General features: G+C 44.2%; 1 protein-coding gene across 7 annotated transcripts in view; it reads right to left on the bottom strand.

The window, feature by feature from the left end:
- The window catches only part of Foxp1 (forkhead box P1), a 608,309-nt gene that overhangs the window by 341,226 nt on the left and 248,700 nt on the right, over nucleotides 1-18,383 (bottom strand). The window contains exon 1 of one of the 7 annotated variants that reach the window (XM_087904464.1): nucleotides 2,401-2,577. The exons of the other annotated variants lie outside the window; for them this stretch is intronic. The gene's annotated coding sequence lies outside the window, so the exon portion shown is untranslated. Of the gene's footprint in view, nucleotides 1-2,400; nucleotides 2,578-18,383 lie in introns of those variants that run through there. 7 annotated transcript variants of the gene reach the window in all.

Below are 18,383 nucleotides of genomic sequence, written 5' to 3'. Positions count from 1 at the left end.
GGCTCAAACGTCCACACTCCCACATCCTCCTGCTGATCAGCAGAGACTTTACTTGAGAAAATCGGTCCAAACGGGCCAGTTTCCAAGGGAGTACTGCCTCTTTAAGTCGTCAGTCTGAACTCATTTTGGCTTTCTTGTCTTATCTTCCAGTGATTTCTTAGAAAACAGAAGGCTATCGGCACATGTTTAACTGATTGAACACAACGGTCACTTTATTTTCGACACAAGAAAATCCACCTCGAAATCACCCCCAGAGCTTAGCCCTGTGCTCTCTACAGCTTCAACTACTGAGTTGGATTTAACAAAAATTCAAAGGAGGGAAGGCAGAAAGACAAAGAAAACTGGGGGTGGGCGGCGGGGGGGGGGGGCAGAGTAGAGAATGAAAAGGGAAAGGAGGAAGGAAGGAAGGAAGGACACGGGATACAAGCATCTGTGCAGCCCAGGCATTCTGCAGCCAGGGTGGCCTGAGACACACCCATGGCAGTTGGCTTATAAAGGTGACACTTCCTTTACTGGTCTCTATCAAAGAAATGACCAGCCACACAACACTACGTCATTGTCCAAACCCCCTCCTGTCCCCGGGAGGAACATTTTACTGCCCCTTCTCTCCCTCTGGGGACACATCACAGAGTCTAACTTTGGGAATCTGTTCTAGTAGGCAAAACTCAAAAACCCCACACACAGTGCAACCGTGTGCTACAGGCTACAGGCAACCCAGAGGATTGCGGAAGACATCACTCCAGGCTGGCGTTCCCCCAGGAAAACTACAGCCAAGGACCTGTCTCAGTTGGAAAACTCATTCTCTTCTACCTTCCACTCAAGTAAAACCCTGGCCACGGTCATGTGAAAATATTTTATAGGTATCCTTTAACAACCTGTACACGTTGAAAACCAAAAACAATATTTGCTGTTTTGCCTTTGAAGCGCTAACAAAGCCTTTGTTTTAGATTCGCCTTCAGTGTGCAATAAGAGTTAATAATCAAATCCATCCCAACCCCCACAAATGTTAAACAAAAAGATAAAAGAAATGCAAATAGCTATTGTCATGGAAAGTTAAAGTACCTGTCTGTATTTTTACGTGAAAACTATTATCTCTATCAATCAAAATTTAAGAATACAATACTGCTAATCACAGAAGGTGCTCTGACGGCTTTACTTCTTTCCCCTTATTAAAAAAAAGTATTTTTCCTCTTAAAAAATGAGTATAAAAGTCATATACTTACAATTAGCTAGAATATTTGTAATTTTATCATTAAAAACCTTCAGCAGCCCCACTGCTAATAAATGCTTCTAAGTCTCTAGACTGATTGGTACCCAAGAAGACCCAAGCCCTCGCATATTTTAATAAGGTTGATGGAATTTCATTTTAATTCTCCCTGTTTCCAACCTGCGGGGGAACAGCACACTCTCCTGTTGGAAGGAGTTACTCAAAACGAGACAACAGTCAAGGGGAAGCAAAAGGGCCTTCATTTCGATCCAATCCCTGCACCCAGCAACACCTTTATGCAGGACATGAACCTTGGATGGTTCTCCTCATCTGTTTTGACAACTTGAACTGAAATGATAAACATTCTGCCCTGAAAAGAAAGTGGAATATCCCCAAATTGCCCAGAGTAATCCAAGTGCAGCAACTGCTGAGTCGTTCTCTAAGTCACTTAAAAATAAAAATGATTGCGTTGGCTTTCTAAAGACGGTAAAAGAACAAAAAGAGTAGCCAGACCCCAGAGAGTCAAACAAACAGCTCAAGATTAGAATTCCTTGAACAAACACTTAAGCCAGGAAGCCATTATGCAGGTCCACTGAGCCTGGATAGATGTCCCCTCTGCCAGAGAGCCAAGGGGCTGTCATTTTCCCCCAAGCAAGATCAGATTTCCTTCCCTCTCCACTGCCTCTCTGAGCGTCAGGGCCAGCCTCTCATGTGTGCTATTAATATCAATGAGGAGACGATTCGATTTCCACAGAAGAAAACCTCTCGGATCTGAGCACAGACCTTCAGGGAGGACCCTGGCCCCATATCACAATACAGTAGCCGAGTTTTGCCGGCTTTCCTGCAGTTCAGCCTCACACACTGTGTGAAGCCTCTTACCAGACAATGGTAGCTCTAGCTGCAGGATAGTTACAAAACAGGATTTGCTAGGACCAAGAATAGTCAAGCTGCGCTCGCCCTCTCCCTTTTCTTTTTTAATTCCTTCCTGTCCCCAAGAGCCTCACACTACCAGTTCAAAATTCAGCTGCCTTCCCTAAGAGGCACCTGTACTGGTCTATTTCAAAGCGACCAGCAAGTGAAAACTGCCCGGGAACCAGGACAGCTTTCCGTAGGCACTGAGAAGGGCAGCAAAGTGCCCTCTCAACACTTGCAAAATGAAACAAAAGTATCAGCTTGGCTTGGCACACACTTACCCATTCATGGTGAGGCAGCAGAGCTTAGGGGCAGGAGAGGCGAGTCTCTTGCAGGACAAAACCGAAGTTCAAGAGTTTGTAAGGGAGAAACTACAGGCAGTGGGAAGCCAAGTCCTGCAGGCTCTCAGGGTTCCCAGGCTGGCGGCAGTGTGAGGAAGGACTGAAGGTATGTGGGCTAAACACAACAAAGCCACTGCCTTACTCTAGATTAAATATGCAGGAAGAGGCCCCTTTGCATAAACACAAACACTCCGCAAATGAACAACTGGCTCAATCAGGCGCCCGCTGTGCCTTCTACCTAGCCTCCTCTGTCAGGAGACACTGCCTGTTCCAGGGGACATCACTAAACCTGGAGACCTCCCTGTAAATGGAATGTTGCTACGCTAACAATTGAAATGAATTACGTTCATCAGTAATTAAGAATTCACTTCTGGGGGGTGGCACTGAGGAACAAACTTGAATGTCCAGCTACTTCCAAAACAAGCCGGGACATAGCACTTCTGCGAAGTTCTGTTGCAGGCTGGACTTCAGCCGCCCATGATCAAGGAAGGTTTTAAAGAAGCTTATGGTTTAGCCCCAGTTTAAAGATACTTTATAAACCCTTCAAGGCACATTTTGTGTATATTTATAAAATACACATAAATCAGAGGTTCACATATACATACACATACGAATATCACTGCATAAAATCTCAGATGTAATACTTAAGCATATCTACAGAGAATACAAATAAACACACGTACACCGAATATCACTTAACTCACTAAAAATATGCTTTAGCTCACTAATCATTTAAGGAAAATAATGGGAGCTTTCCCAAAGTACATCCCAAATGCCTGCCTTTCAAATGTCACCAATGCATGACCGCTCATTTAAAAACATTATCCAGATATTAGGAGGGGTGCTTTTAAGTGAGTGGCCTCGGCCACTTATCACTTCAATTAAACAATGCAATTACAGTCAACAATTTTCTCCATTTCTGCAGAAAATACCTCAATGTAATTTGTCTGTAGAAACCAGAAATTTAGCAAAAGGGAAAATCATATAAAGGCTGGGAATTTTCTACCATGTCTTCCTCAGACTAAGGAGTCAGCTTCTACTGACCTCTGACCCTCTGGTTCTGGCAACTTGTTGGTCTTAGTAACTTAATTATTTTTTCCCCTCCATTTTGTTTTTTCAGTTTTTGAATTATAAGTTAAATGTGAAATTTTAATTCCATGTGTTAACAATAATTTTTTACATGCATTTATGTGGGTGTGCTTGCACACATGCAAGAATTTGAAAGGTCCTTTCCTGATTGGACAGAACTCATGTCACCAAGCTTAGTGGAAGGCATCTTCACCCACTGAGCCATCTTGTCAGCCACCAATTACTCTGTAATGATTTTACAGTCTTACATAATTTCAAATGACACACAGAAGGCCTATGTTCAGTTATCTGGTTGTAAGCCTCACAGAACTGTGGGGAAGCAATTCAGCTTTACAGCATGCGTCTATGGTACATTTTGTAGACTATTTTGAGAAAGCACTGCACCAGGAGAGAGGGGTGTCATCTCATCATTTGCTGCAAAAACAAAAGATCCACCCTTTAAAGAATTTTTTTAAATATTAAAACGAAAGCCTACTTCAAACATAGGCAATGGCAGCTACTAGAAAAAATAACCCAAATAAAAAGATCACCAACATCCCACAGAACAAAACATAGGTCTTGGAGAAGCTAAAGTCTCCTGTTCTCTTCACTATTTTCCCCTGAACTGACCTTCCAAGATCCCCACACGTGAGAGCAGTCTCCCCTTTATCAAGCAAGACATAGAGCAAAAATATAATCAATCTATCACTGTGAAAAAGCTCCTGCCCACCCAAGTGTTGCTTCTAACAACTATTTGGGCATTTCAGGTAGGTCGCTGTGTTTCCTAGCTCACCCACAGCACACCGAGTAAGCTAATGGAAGTGTGGAAGGCGGAATCGGTATTAATGAGCTGTACTGCGTGAACCTGATGACACTGAATATATTGTACAATTAGACGTGGCATCTGATTCCGTAGGTATTAGATACTGTACTCTAAATTAATATTTTAATGAGGACAGTGAAATAAAGACGACAACCCAGGTAAGAGATCCCTGCATTGTAGCTCTGCCTGGGCTTATTGCTGGAAGGCTCTCAGACACAGGAGCCAACCACACAGACAGGGATTGGGACAGAAATCCGTATGCAAGCTCTCCGGGCTGAGTGACATGTACTGATGTACAGAGTCAAAGATGTCATCCTCACACAAGCTCCACTTGCTGTGACCTAGAGAGAGGAAGAAGGGGGAGGGTGGGAGGCCACGGCAGCTAGAGCTCCAGAAAATAAACAGGGTGTACAGTTTCAAAGGCTCCAGACACAGGCTTTTCATTGTTCAAGCCAATTATCAGCGGAAAATAATAACAACAGATGGAGCTGGAGTCACTGACTTTTCATATGCACTTCTCTGGGCTGAACAGATGAAGAAACGCGAGAGCTATCTCAAAAAGGCAAAACATCTCACAGTGAAAGAACTCCACAGTCCAGATGGGGACCTTCTAAGTCTGCCGAGTCTCTTCTTAACGTTGTAAGATAGACTTACTGAGACATTTCAAGAGCTGATCGGATACGATGCCTATAATGGCTTCATTAATGGAAGGGGTCGCCTCGGACTTGTGACTAACAGGGAATTCAATAAGAATGGGACTACAGGTTTTCTGTTTGCTAGTCAGGGACTGTAGCTCCCAACTCAAACTCCAAACCTGTATACTATGGGAGAATAAACCATCATCCATCCAAGGAGAGGTAAGCGAAGGCTGTGTAAATGTTTATTATCCTGAAACATTCCACCGGGATGGGACAGAGGGAAAACAGCCCTAAAGTAATTTCTTATTAAAGCCTCCAGTGATAAAATGTCAGTCTTTGTAAGTAATGACAGCATGTTAAACACCCTTCACCACCAGTGACTTTAAAAGATGCTTTGCATTTAGTATAAAACAAACAGATTTCTATATGAATTTCATATAAAAATATAGGGAGATATAAATTTTCTAATACATGCCAACCACACACTTGGGCAAAACTCATCAACCTGTACTAACCTACTCTCAACAACTTGAACACTAACCAAGTCAGGTTTGCAACAGAGCCCTGTAGGTTAACTCCAACCTGAGAGCCTGCAGTGAGGCACGGGGAAAGTAAGTTTCCCATCAGACAGACCTCACTCTTTATCTTTCTACGTATCCACCTCCATCTACGCATCATCAATTCCACATGCATCCTTTGCAGAGATCTCTACCGGAATTGATATAAAATATGCTTGAAGTCACCACTTAAGAAAAAAGAAAAACTGATCCTGCTACTATTTACCAACACACTTAACATTTAAAAAATATATATATTGCTATGAGCACACTGTTGACTTCACAAGTTCATAATGTAAGCTAAAAAAAAAAAAATACCCCCAGTAAGGTTTTTCTTTCAAAGCACTCTGACAAAAGTAAATTCATAGCAGAACACGAAGGCACGAAGAAGAAAATATCGCCAAGGGCAAAATTCTGCAACTGCTTTAAGAAGCAAACAAGAACACAAAAGATGTGTAATGCAGCCATCTGGCTCTCCTCATACTATAGCAATGCCTCAACTTTATCCCCGCCCCCTGAGCCCGCCCACACCCATGCCACAAACCAAATGGCTTTACTTATGTTTCCTGCACACTGAATTTACACAAGGCAGCCAGGAGGCTAAAGTTGATTTTATATATATATATTCTGAATTCCCCCACTTCAGTGACTTTGTTGTTATTGTCACTAGTCACAGTGGGACTTCTTGGAAAAACTTCTGAGTATTTCACTGCGATAAAGCCATTGTCATGTGAATCTAGGGGTTCAGTTTCAAGAAAGGGACCTGCAAAACCTTCACCTCTGCCATCTTGTGCTTTCTGCTAGAAGCTGTCTCTACCCAGACACATGTGAAAAAAAAAATGATCCTGAAGTTATAACAATTAGAGCCTTTTGTTTTGGGGCACAAAAGGGTGGCTCACCCCCTTCTGCTTATTGCTAGACTTGGATACCTTAACTCAATCACCCCCCTCCTCATTGGGATCTAGTCATCTGTGACTTAGTCTGTGAACAGTTATTAACAACTACTATGTAGTTATGCGCTTGCTAGACTACAGAGCACCAAAACCCAAGATTCTCCTGTGTTCAAGCAAGACCTGCCTGGCGATTAAAACAAGTCCTCTACAGCTTACTTTTGAAAGCTTCCACACAGGTAGGCTGATACATTACACTTATGAGATATTCCTACATGCATGACAAGAGTATGGCCAGGTGAAATCCCAGCCAGCCGTGTTGAGGGGTCAGATGTTTCCAAAAGGTGGAAACTAGGACTTTTAATGGAAACCTCTGTTTGGATAAGATCAACACAATAGGTGCCTCTCACCCTGGGGGGGGGGGGGTAAGAGGAAAGCAAGATAATAAAGAGCCATGGCGGCTCTACGGTGCCCCTGGATTTCCTACATGGGCAGCGGGAGACAGGGGACTGACCGTGGACATGAACTTTCAGGAGCTAGGCTTTCAGCAAAGTCATATTTGGTTCTGTTCCGGGTGTTTCTACCCACAGAGGTCTCGGCCCTGCACATCACTGGTCATCGGTTGGACACACACAGTGAAACCAGCCACCGCCACCGGATGAGGTATTGAACTAATTGTTTAAGTCTGTACCAGTGTCTGGGCCCCAGTTGGCAGACACAACTCAGGGCTGCCTACCAGACCCAGGCTAGCACAGCTGGAGCCTGACAACGAGCACATCTGGCTCTTAGTGGCTCCCATCTGCAGTGAAACAGATTCGGTTTGGTTTTTAGGGAAAGTATAATGAACAAAGAAAGCAAGGGGATTCACCTTAACTGTACATTTGGTTGGGGATAAAACGTCAATATACAAACTCCATGAAGGTAGGGGCATTATCTGACTTTCCTTTTGTATCCCTGGGCGTGAACAGCAGCTCTCCGTGGGACAGGACCAGTGAAAAACAAGGGAATGACGGAAACCAGCTCGTGAGCTGCAGAAACGCATCCCCGTACCTCATTCCTGCAGAAGTGACGCCACAGCTAAATCTTGTAAGCATGTTTACACTCATGAATAAAGCCATGGGCCTTCCCAGCACGGCCGGAAAGACTCCCAAGTCTCCTCTCCCAAAATAACCACCTCTAAATACTACGAGTCTTCCCTTTAGTGGTCTTTCAACTGCGAAACTTGGCAGAAATGTACCCCCAAGTGTCTATGAGTGACCCGAACATATAAACCAAATTCTTGGTCACCAGAGAAATCCCAAGTGATGAGGCAACTGTTCCTGGCACTTTGTCAACCCATTCCCTTCCCATGCCTCTCTTCCTGGTTCCCCTGACATCTGCAGATCTCGGCCCCTGTCTATGCTCAACTCTGACCCAAGCCTTGGTGTTTCTGAAGCTCACTTCCATCTCCCACGAGAACACACTCGGAAACGCCCTAGCTAGAAAAGAGCTGACATTTTCAAGATGCTAAGTTAACAAAGACATTAAGGAAGCTGTCACCTTGGTGAGCATATAGTTTCCCCAAATATCTCACAAATCTGGTCAAAGAAAAGGACCTTGGACACAAGCCTGGCACAGCCTTCTACATACGACTCTGTTTCTCTAGTACATAAAGCAACAGTGCCTCTAAGAACAGCTGAAATGGGCAGGTGATTTGGACCTGTCAGCATAGGGCTTCAAGGAAACAAAATCATTCAAGAGAGCTGTAGATGAGGGCTGTGCCAAACCCACCACCTTTTCTGCTATAGAAAGCATTAAAAAGGCGGGGAAGGTGAGTCTCTCAGAGCATGTCTCTAAGATGTTGAACAGAGCTGTGTCCAGGCTGGTGAACATGGGCTTAAAGTTACATTAGAAAGGAATTGATTACTCTCCCATAAAAGAGAGGCAAGGTTGTTTCATTACCAAGCAAGTTGTTTTGAGTTCTCTATCCCTCAGTGTGCCTGTCCATAAAATGGGCTCTAATTACAGTCCATCACACACTTTTGAGGAACAAATGCATTAGCAAGAACAAAGGGCCTGACACCTCAAGAAAGTTATTAATAAAAGATCAGTCACTGATCAGGGCTACCTTAACTTAATCTAAAACTTTCTGCACTTTATTTCAACAGGCTGTTAATTATTTCTGGTTGCCCGGCACACTACTGGCTGAAAAGCAAAGCTTGCGTGCTTGCACACAAAGGGCTAAAAGAAGTCAGAGTTCTTGTTTTTTCTCCTCAACATTAACTGAAGAGTCAGAGACCTCTATTTGGGTCTCACCCACTTTGGTGGAGGCAATTCATTAGTAAGAAAGGAGTTATGATGAAGGTTAGTGGAGGCTGCCTGTCCCCCAAATGACCCAGAAGGACTTAGGGGAGCTCTTCAGAGGAGGCAGGGGAGGAATCTGGTCTGGAACCCGAAGGCACTGAAACACATTTTCTAGCAAGGTTCAAGTCTATGTGTATAGATTCTGTTGCTGATTTAGGATCTTAAACAGTTTGTTTATTTTTTAAATGCCTTTCAGCTCACCTTTAATAACACATTTCTTTGACTTGGCTGAACTATGCCTCAGAAGAATTACAAGCAGGAATATGGCAGGGTAAAAGGTTCAGGGCACTAATCCACACCTGGTCCATGTAAAAAAAAAGGGGGGGGTGCTCATATTTTCCACACAGAAACAAGCCTTTTTATATGAACCAGTCCTTCATTTAACTGCTAAGGCATTCTGCGCACTGGACACCCTTCCATGAGCCTTACCACAGAATTCTCTCCTCACAACACAAGACTTTGTCAGTGATTGATGATGCTGATGGTGGTGGTGGTAGTGATGGTGGTGGTAATGCTGATGGTGTTGGTGGTGGAAGAGGAAAAAGAAGGTGCAAAAAGAGCACAACATGCCTCAAAATAAGAAAATGAGAGGCTGGAGAGATGGCTCAATGATTAAGAGCATTGGTTTCTCTTCCAGAGGTCCCGAGTTTGATTCCCAGCAATCACATGGTAGATCCCAACCATCTGTAATGAAATCTGGTGCCCTCTTCTGGCCTATAGGCATATGTGCAGGCAGAACACTATATACATAATAAATAAATCATTTAAAAATAGAAAATGAAGATGCACTTAACCAGAAATCCCCTTGCTAAGTTTTGTCAATAACAAATGACCATTATATATATACCAAGAATCAATTTGGGATGGACTCAAAAAATGCAGTGTGTCTTCTGTGACTAAATCATATTTCTCCTGCAAAAGTGTGTCTCAGACTTCTAAGGATTATTAAGCTCAAATGGAGAAATCTTATGGGAAAGAACAGACAGCAAGTAGGGTTGAATGGTACCCTCCGAGGGTCTAGACAAGCCACTTCATCATTGGTCACAGATTCTGTGGAGGTGGTGGGGACCCAAACAACAAGAATAAGGCCGCTGGTCTCTGATTCCCAATGACACAGAAAAGAATCTTGGAAGGACAGTGACTGGAAACGGCAGTTGTGTAAGTACGGCATTTAGGAATAAGGCCTTTGGACCCAGAGAGCTCAGTGGAGGGAGGAGTCACGCATGTCTCAGACTGTGTATGCCAGGCCTGTGCATGGAAGGCAAGATTCTACAAGGTCGTTCACCTCTATTTTCCTAGCATCCCAGATTTGCCTTTCATTTTGTTTCCAAGAAAATTCCTCTTAATCAATGCAGGTCTGAAGTAGAGAAGGGGCTCTCCTTACACCGTCATCAAGAGGCAATAGAGTGGTCGGCTGCTGGTAGTGCACGCCTTTAATCCCAGCGCTTGGGAGACAGAGAATGGCAAATCTCTGTGAGTTCGAGGACAACCTGGTCTACAGAATGAGTTTTCTAGGAGAGCTATGGCTACACAGAGAAGTCATGTTTCAAAAACAAACAAACAACAACAACAACAACAAGAGTGAAGTAGAAGAATCCATTAGAAGGCAAGAGAATGGCTTCTGTTCTGAGACCCAGCAAGAATCCCCAGCTGGAAGGAGAAGTCCCTCCCCATCCCCATGCGGGCTCCTTGTTGGTGACAGAGATGCCACTTAGCTATGTGCAATTTTGTTTTAGAAGCCAGGAAGAAATACTACACTGCCAAGCAGTTCTCAGAGAGAGATCCCGGGCACCAAGAAGAATGAACAATGTGTGTACTAGATTAAATTCACCACGGAAATTCTAACAGCTCGAACATCCTACTCCATTTTCAGAATCAGTAAGAAGAATGAGTATCTCTCTATCATTCATCTTACGTGTCCACAGTAGCACTGAGCCATTCTATGTGCTGGAATGCATGGGAGGGTGGGAACCCCATGATGCCTGCTTCTGCCGACCTCGGAGACCTTCTATGCCACCATGACTCGAAAGTCACCCACACACTCTGCTGGCTTCTATGACGCCACACTGTCACCTTATCAGGTGTGTGGTACCACATGGTCTGAATAAATACTGAGCCACAACCACACAGTAAATGAGAATTCACAAAAGTAGACTCAGAAGACAAAGACGTCTCTATACAGTAAGAGTAACTAAGAGCTTAAGTCAACGGCCCCACTGAAAAAAAAGTTCCAAAGTAGCAATATAAACTATATTTAATAGCAACAAAAAATATTTTCCTTTTGGGAAAACAACTTTGGCTTCTCAAAGCTCCTGTTTTTCACATGACTTGATACAGTATGGCTGAATTCTTTCATTTCTTAAAACACAGATGTGAGGACCCCCCATTCTCCTTAAAAGTTAGTTCCTTTTTAGTTAATTGCCCTCCAAATACAATACTCAACTAAGAGCCATTTTGGTAGCCCTCCCTATTGTTACTTTCTTAGGCATTGACTATAACACATCCCAAAGAACATATGTTTCCAAAGAGGAAAAAAACTACCTAGACCTAATACACAGTGAAAAATAAATGGAGCGCAGCCTTCTGGTCTGACATGAGAGTATAAAAATGATATGAGCAAGAGCAGCTAAGTTTACAGACTTTTCATTCAAAACTGCCGCTCCGAAACCACAATACCTTTAAAACGACATTTGAAGGAAACAGATACCGCATGGCTTTGGTCTCGGCGAGATGTTGCAAACACTGAATTAAAGGAGCTTTTCTTTTCAGGCAAGTAACCCTGAGAACAATTTAAAAGAAAGGAGTGACTCCCTTTAAAAATAACCTAACGATAAAAACCACAGATCACAATAACTCTACCGCACAAGATTTTGTTTTCTTTCTTTTTTCCTTTGAAACCACCAAGACTCAGGCATCCAAACACAACTTCAGGGACAGGGGAATGAGCGCTCTTTGGTTAATATTTCATTGGGTGCTAAAGACTTCTTGGAGAGGATCTCTGGGCTTCCAGTGGCAAGGCACACAAGAGGTCCCTATCTCAGTAAGAGAGGCAGGGCTCTTCCCTTGAATAAACGAAAATAACATACAATTAAATCAGATTCAATTAATAAATTACTTTGGTGGACCTCGAAGGCCAAGTCCTATTTAATTACATAATTTAAAAAATATTTGCACATTGCAATCACCGAAATCGGCTTTGAGGTTTCATCATACACACTTAACACTTGAGTTGGAGAACAAATTTATTTAATAAATGCAAGTCTAAGTGCTAGAAGGCCGCAGCACTCCAACTGCAAAATCACTTAGCGCACCCTCAGAGAGAGCAAATAAACTTTCCCAGTATTCAGAGGGAGGCTGCTGCTGAACATCAGGAAAGGCAGGCTGGCTTTGTGTGTTTTCTCTCTCATGTGCTGCCTGTAAATCTGACCGTCCTGAGGTGATTAGAATAGCTAATGGACGAAATGGGTCCAGTTAAAGATAACTGGAAGACACAGTAAGGTGGGAGATGTCAAGGACCCGGTAGTAAAAAGCTCTTCAGAGCGAGAAAGAGTGAAACAAAGAGAAGTGGTGTTCGCTCCCCATCACTCACCCCATGGAATACCAAAATACACCGTAAATTAACATGGTTCCTGGGGGTGGAGAGGCGTTCCATTAGGAAGGCACACACAAATCTAGGGATGAGGGGATGGCCATAAAAAGGATAGAATTACTGGAACCCCAAAGAGGGGAGGGCAGAAACATTTCAAAATGACTGTATTTCCCATGGTTGATGGGGGGCTTTAGGGGGCTGGCAATGTAGCCAGGGTGGGATTTTCTAGAAGACTACCACCTAGCCTAGGCATCAAGATTTGTTTTCCTACCCCATTTTGATAGACATCTTTGTCAGGACACAACATCTTTGAGACAACCACTACATGCTTGACACCCTAGTACCCCAGCACTTCTACAGCAGTGAATCTTAATGAGAAAAGCCTCCGAGTGCAGGGCAGTGATGGCAGTGTTGCTGTTGCTCATGGATCTTAAAGATTTGTTGGGTGGCTGGGCAGACATTGCATCATATACCTTTAATCCTAGCACTTGGGAGGCAGAGGCAGGTGGATTTCTGAGTTCTCAGACAGAGACACCATGTCTTGAAAAAAACCAAACCATACCAAAACACCAGAAAATCTACCGGGTGTAAACACCACTGACCTGCTTCTAAAATATTCCATATTTACCTCTTTTTTTTAAGATTTATTTATTTATTATGTGTATAGTGTTCTGCCTACATGTATGCCTGCAGGCAAGAAGAGGGCACCAGATCTCAAATGAATGAGTTATGAGCCAACATTTGGGTGCTGGGAATTGAACTCAGGACCTTTGGAGGAACAACCAGTGCTGTTAACCGCTGAGCCATTTCTCCAATCCCATGCCTGCCTCTGAAACACCTCTAACTTCTTGCAAACTAAATGTCAGTTTAAAAAGCGCCCAATGTTGTAAGTTTTAACGGTTTCTGAGTAAGGCTTAAGAAAGAGTTTGATGTGACTCTGCAATTCTTGCTCTGCTCTGAAATAAAATAATCCTCTCAACCCCCACATTACCTTGAGAATTTTCTCTCTCAGTATGTCCAAATATACACGTGAGTACATATGAGTGTGCATGCACACTGTGTGTGCAGCCCAGAGGGCAACATTGGGTGTCTTGCTTGAAGAAGAGACTTTCATCTAACGTTTTGAGGCGGGCATCTCACTGAATGGAGAGCTTGACAATGTGGCTTAGGCTGGCTGAGCAGCAAAGCCAGAGTCCTCTTCCTTCTGACTCCCTAGCACAGGGATAAAGACAGGTGCTACCAACGAGCCTGTTTGTCAGCGGTTTGTGATGAGTTTTTTGATTGGTTGGTTTGGTTTGTTTTTAACGTGAGTTCCTGGTGATCAAAGGCTGATCTCCATACTTCCCCAGAAAGTTCTTACTAAATGGTCCATCTCCCTCACCCCACTCTTAGAAACTTCTCACAAAAGCTAGTTGTCTCCGTTCCCTAACTCACTTAGTTCACTTTCTCCCATCACTTAGCTCCCAGGATGCCACTGACACCTGCTTTCTAGTTCCCAGCCACTCTGGATTATGTTGATAATGTCCACTCCATGAAGTTGACACCCCTTCTTCCAAAATGGACCTTATCTCCAATGGTCTCCCTCTGACAGGGCTTCTCCATTATCTGTTATCTTGTTCAGCAATCCCATTTCTACCCTCTTTCTTCCACAGGCTCTGTCTCAGCAAATACTGCCATATCCGGGCAATGAAGGGAACCAAACACTGCAGCTCGTCTGACTTCACGAACTCAACAGCCTCAGCCCCACTCTCCTTTCTTAGGATCTAGTCTGACCATTCACTGTCTTTGAGGGTGGGAACTCAAAAGCTCTCGGTAGGTGAGTCTTTCCCACTGTCCCAGGCTTCAGATTATTTCGGCTGGTGTCAGCACTGTGTGTGGTGGTCATGTGAAGACTGCATGCCCAACATTACTGAGTACTGCCATGTTCTTATAGATGATGCCCTACACAAAGGACATGACTGACTAATGCCAACCGGATCTCTGCTTCATAATCTTCAGGGCACCTGTGTCATCAGGGGCCAAGTGCATAGCCCGGTCTTGCAAAGAATCAACCCCTTGCAGTGGAAGGGTAGGCGGCCTTCAGGTCATGGGCCTTGGTGGTATTAGTTTGTGTGTTCTTCACTGATCAGGGGTGGTGAAGTCCCACACCATGGTTCACTGTGGCTGCATGGATATGGTGGCAGCCAGACAGAGAGCCATTCTCTTCTCCACTTCCTCTGAGACTCTTGGGCCTACCATGGGCTGTTTCCCAGGGACACCTACATTAAGTCCAGTGGTTCTTCCCAACTCTAGAGCCACCCATCTAGAAAACAACGCAATTCTGTAAACCAAAGACCTCAAAACTCATTCCATTTTGAAACCGCTGCCCTAAAGCATCCTACATTATCCACGTTAGAATACTCCATACTTTATTTTTTTCGATATTGGAATAATTTTTTAAAAGTTATCATCAGAGTCCCAAGCACCTTTACTCTTACAGACAATTGGAAAAAAAATTTAATGTGCATTTTGCTTGCATCTAAGTAGGTGACCCGTGTGCCTGCCTGATGCTCACAGCAACACAAGAAAGTTGTGAGCTGCCATGCGGATGCTGGAAACTGGACCTGCGTCCTCTGCAAAAGCAGCAAGTGCTCTTAACCACTGAGTTGATATTATAATACTTAATATTGAAGGTTGAATGCATGTGCCACATTGCCTTAAACAGTTCTTGGTTCCCTAAACGAGGAGGCCGCAGCTGAAATGTCCAGAGGCTTTGAAGATCTTGGCACCTGCAGAACCTTTTTGTGACTCTTTTTAAGTTCCATTCTGTTACAAGTCAATACACATATATACCCTGCAAGCTCCCATCCCCAGGCCCCACACAGGTCTAGCCTATTACCATACAGCTTTGCCCTCTGACTAAAGAAGTCTACCAGTCCAGTGGAACAATGCTGCAAATGCCCCTCCCTATCAGAAGCCCTCCCTATTTATGCTTTAAATCAGGTCTCTTTGGCTAGTCGATACCTGCAGTGTGCATGTGGACAGGAATGAGTCCATTTCCTATCAACGGTGATGTCTCCCCCTATCTAGCATGCCCAGTCTGTAGAAAGAACTTCACAGACCATAATGAATAGCACTGAAGAACTCTAGTAAACAAAGTTAACATCAATTTTCTTTCTTTGGTTCCCTCATAAAACCAACGCTCTCCATCCTTGTGCCCTTTGCCACAAATGTTCAACAGAGTGCAGCCAAGCAGATCGTGTCTGCATAGTATTTGCTCATGCCTCTGAAGATAGAAGAAATGGATCATGGCTGATATTTATGTGAATGACTGAGATAGAATTTGAACAGAACTCCCTACACTGCCTCGAAGTGAAATCACCTTATTGTTCCTAACACGGTGGAGAGGAAATAGAATGAGCGGGGAAGCTATAAGAATTTAATCTAATCGACCAATTGAGATTCGCTATGCACCAAAAATGTAATTACCCTCCCTCTACTAACAGCACCCTAATTTAAACTCTGGACCCCCCTCCGCCTGCTTTCCGGTTATATGACAACTTTGCATTAAGGTCTGAGATGAGCTGTAATGCCGTCCTTCTGAACTGTGGTCTGCTTAACTTCAGCTTTAATAACACCGCCACATACCCTCCTTGAGTCACTCCAACTTTACTTCACAGACAGCCTGCAAAGCCACGGGAGCTGCCAGGGGCCACACCAGCGCCCTCTCGCCTTTGGAGGATCTGGGAATGCCGCTGAGCTAAGAAAGCTACTGTCCGTCAGAGCCCACCCTAGACTCATGCAACTGCATCTCTTAAGTCAGCAAATGTGCAGGCCAACCTCTGCAGCAACCATGTGGACTCTACGTAGAGATCCAGAACCAAACACACCAAAAAAAAGTGTTGCTTTCAGTGGGAGTAAAAGCAACTGGAGGACATACTCTAATCTTATTTCTTGAGATGATGAAGTGAGTGAGCCATTTTATCTCTGTGATCTTTGATTTCTTCATCTTATTAATGGAATTATAAGACCCATGCGATGGTCCAACATGGTAATCTGTTTTATACTTACAGGATTTATAACTATGTGTGATGCATAATAAGAGAAGGCAACTTTTTTGTTTTACACAAGATCTCAAGATATCCAGACTGACGTCAAACTGAGAGTCCTCTGGCTTTGGTCTAAGCACTGCTGGAATTACAGGCAGGAGCCACATCAACACCTACATCAGTCAGGCACTCCTCTAGTGTTTAGTAAACACATTTCCGGAAAATGATTGACAGTTGGCCCCTGCCCTAAAATAGCTGAGAATTAAGACTGAGGCTGGCCAAAATAGTAGTCACTAGCCACACTTAAATTAACTCAAACCAGACCAAGCTAAAAACTCAGCTCTTGTTGAGTTATGGAGAGCAACTAGTGTGGTGGACAGTATTGACACGGAAGCTGTTCGAAACTACACAGAGTTCTGCATGCCAGCGCTGGACTAGGGCGGGGGGGGGGGAACTGTCAAGAACAAGTAGGACCATTCCATACACTGTAGGTAACCAGGCAACAGAGAGGATTCCCTACTGGGTGGGGCATCCTTCAATCATCCATAGGCTTTGTTTTCCCCTAGTGGGAGAAAAAAAATCCATGGAGGATGACACGCACCAGGGGTGTTCCAAGTTGGGGGTGAAGCACTAGAAGAAAAGAGCTGCCGGCTGATGTATGTGGCGGCAGAGGCCAGAGACCAAACGGGTGGAGAGGTCAGCATTCAATCACAGGAAATCACAGATCCACCCAGGGTTCCGGACTTGACCCAGGAAAAAGGACAGGGAAGTGGTAGAGTTTAACCCGGGGCTACCCATGCTGACAAAGTTGAGCCTAGGCTGCCACCTCTAGAGACAGACCCGAGAACTCCTCCGCCAAGCTATGAAAAGTGCTGACGGCAGAGCCCTTACCCCAAGTGAATTAAGTCTGTTTCTGGGCATGGGTCCCAGATCTCAGTGGTTTCAAAATCTCCAGGCGACGGGGTGCAGTTAGGGTTGAAAACCAATGCAGATGACGAGTAACAAGGACTGAGGTTAAGCTAGGATGAAGACGTACCAGAAGGGTGTAGAGCAGAGGTGCCACCAAGAGACACGGGACCTCCCATGTCACATCGAAGACGACAATACAAAGCAAGACAGAGGTCGGTGGGCATTTCAAGATGCTTCTAAGACAAAGTGAGTGGGACACGGAAAATATATGCAGCAAGAGAAAGCGGGATACAGCGTGCAGGGGGTGAAGGTCTCTCTGCAGAACCAAAGCTTAATCCACATGGAGGGAGAACAGACCTCTGCTGCCCCTCCGGTCTCCACATGCATGGCATACGGACACACACATACAAAAGAGAAAAGGTAAAATATAATCCACTGCTACTCTGTGCTAGTGTTAACTAAGGTTAGGTAAACTGCAATCTACAAGGACAGATACACCCAGGTGATGTTTGGAAGTGGCCCCCACCATGGTCCTGAAAGCACCTCTAGAATGGTCCATGAAGCTGGAAAAGGCGGAGTCTGAGCAGGCCCCGCCGAGCTGCTTTCACTATTTTGTTTGGATTTTATTTCGAATTTAGAATATTTGCACATGTACAAGGAGTTATCTTTAAGGTGGTACCCAAATATAAAACAGAGATTCAAGTGTCATTCATATACACCCAGTGAGAAAGAAATGGTATACACTATCTTTAGGGTGCTTGACTTGGGACTGTGATCTGTCACATGAGGTCACGTGTAGTCCATTCTACTTGTGGTTTCGAGTGAGCACTGAAAACGCTTCTGATCTGGAAGCATTGGGGTTCACACTTTGAGATTAAAGATGCTCAGCCTGGATGCGGGTGGACGGTGCTGGGAGAAGTCAGGACCCAAGGGAAGACACAGAAAGCTTTCCAGAGAGAGCTTACAGAATCTGGTACCTAAAGCACTGTGCTTAAAGCTTCCACCTGCAGGAACAATAGCCAGGACACGTGCTCTGAGCTCTGCTCTGAACTCAGAGAGTTCACTCAATACTAATGAC

Source organism: Myodes glareolus, chromosome 3 (genome assembly GCF_982192425.1).
Source record: "Myodes glareolus chromosome 3, mMyoGla1.1, whole genome shotgun sequence".
Classification (NCBI taxonomy): Eukaryota; Metazoa; Chordata; class Mammalia; order Rodentia; family Cricetidae; genus Myodes; species Myodes glareolus.
This window is presented reverse-complemented; position numbering and strand designations above follow the sequence as displayed.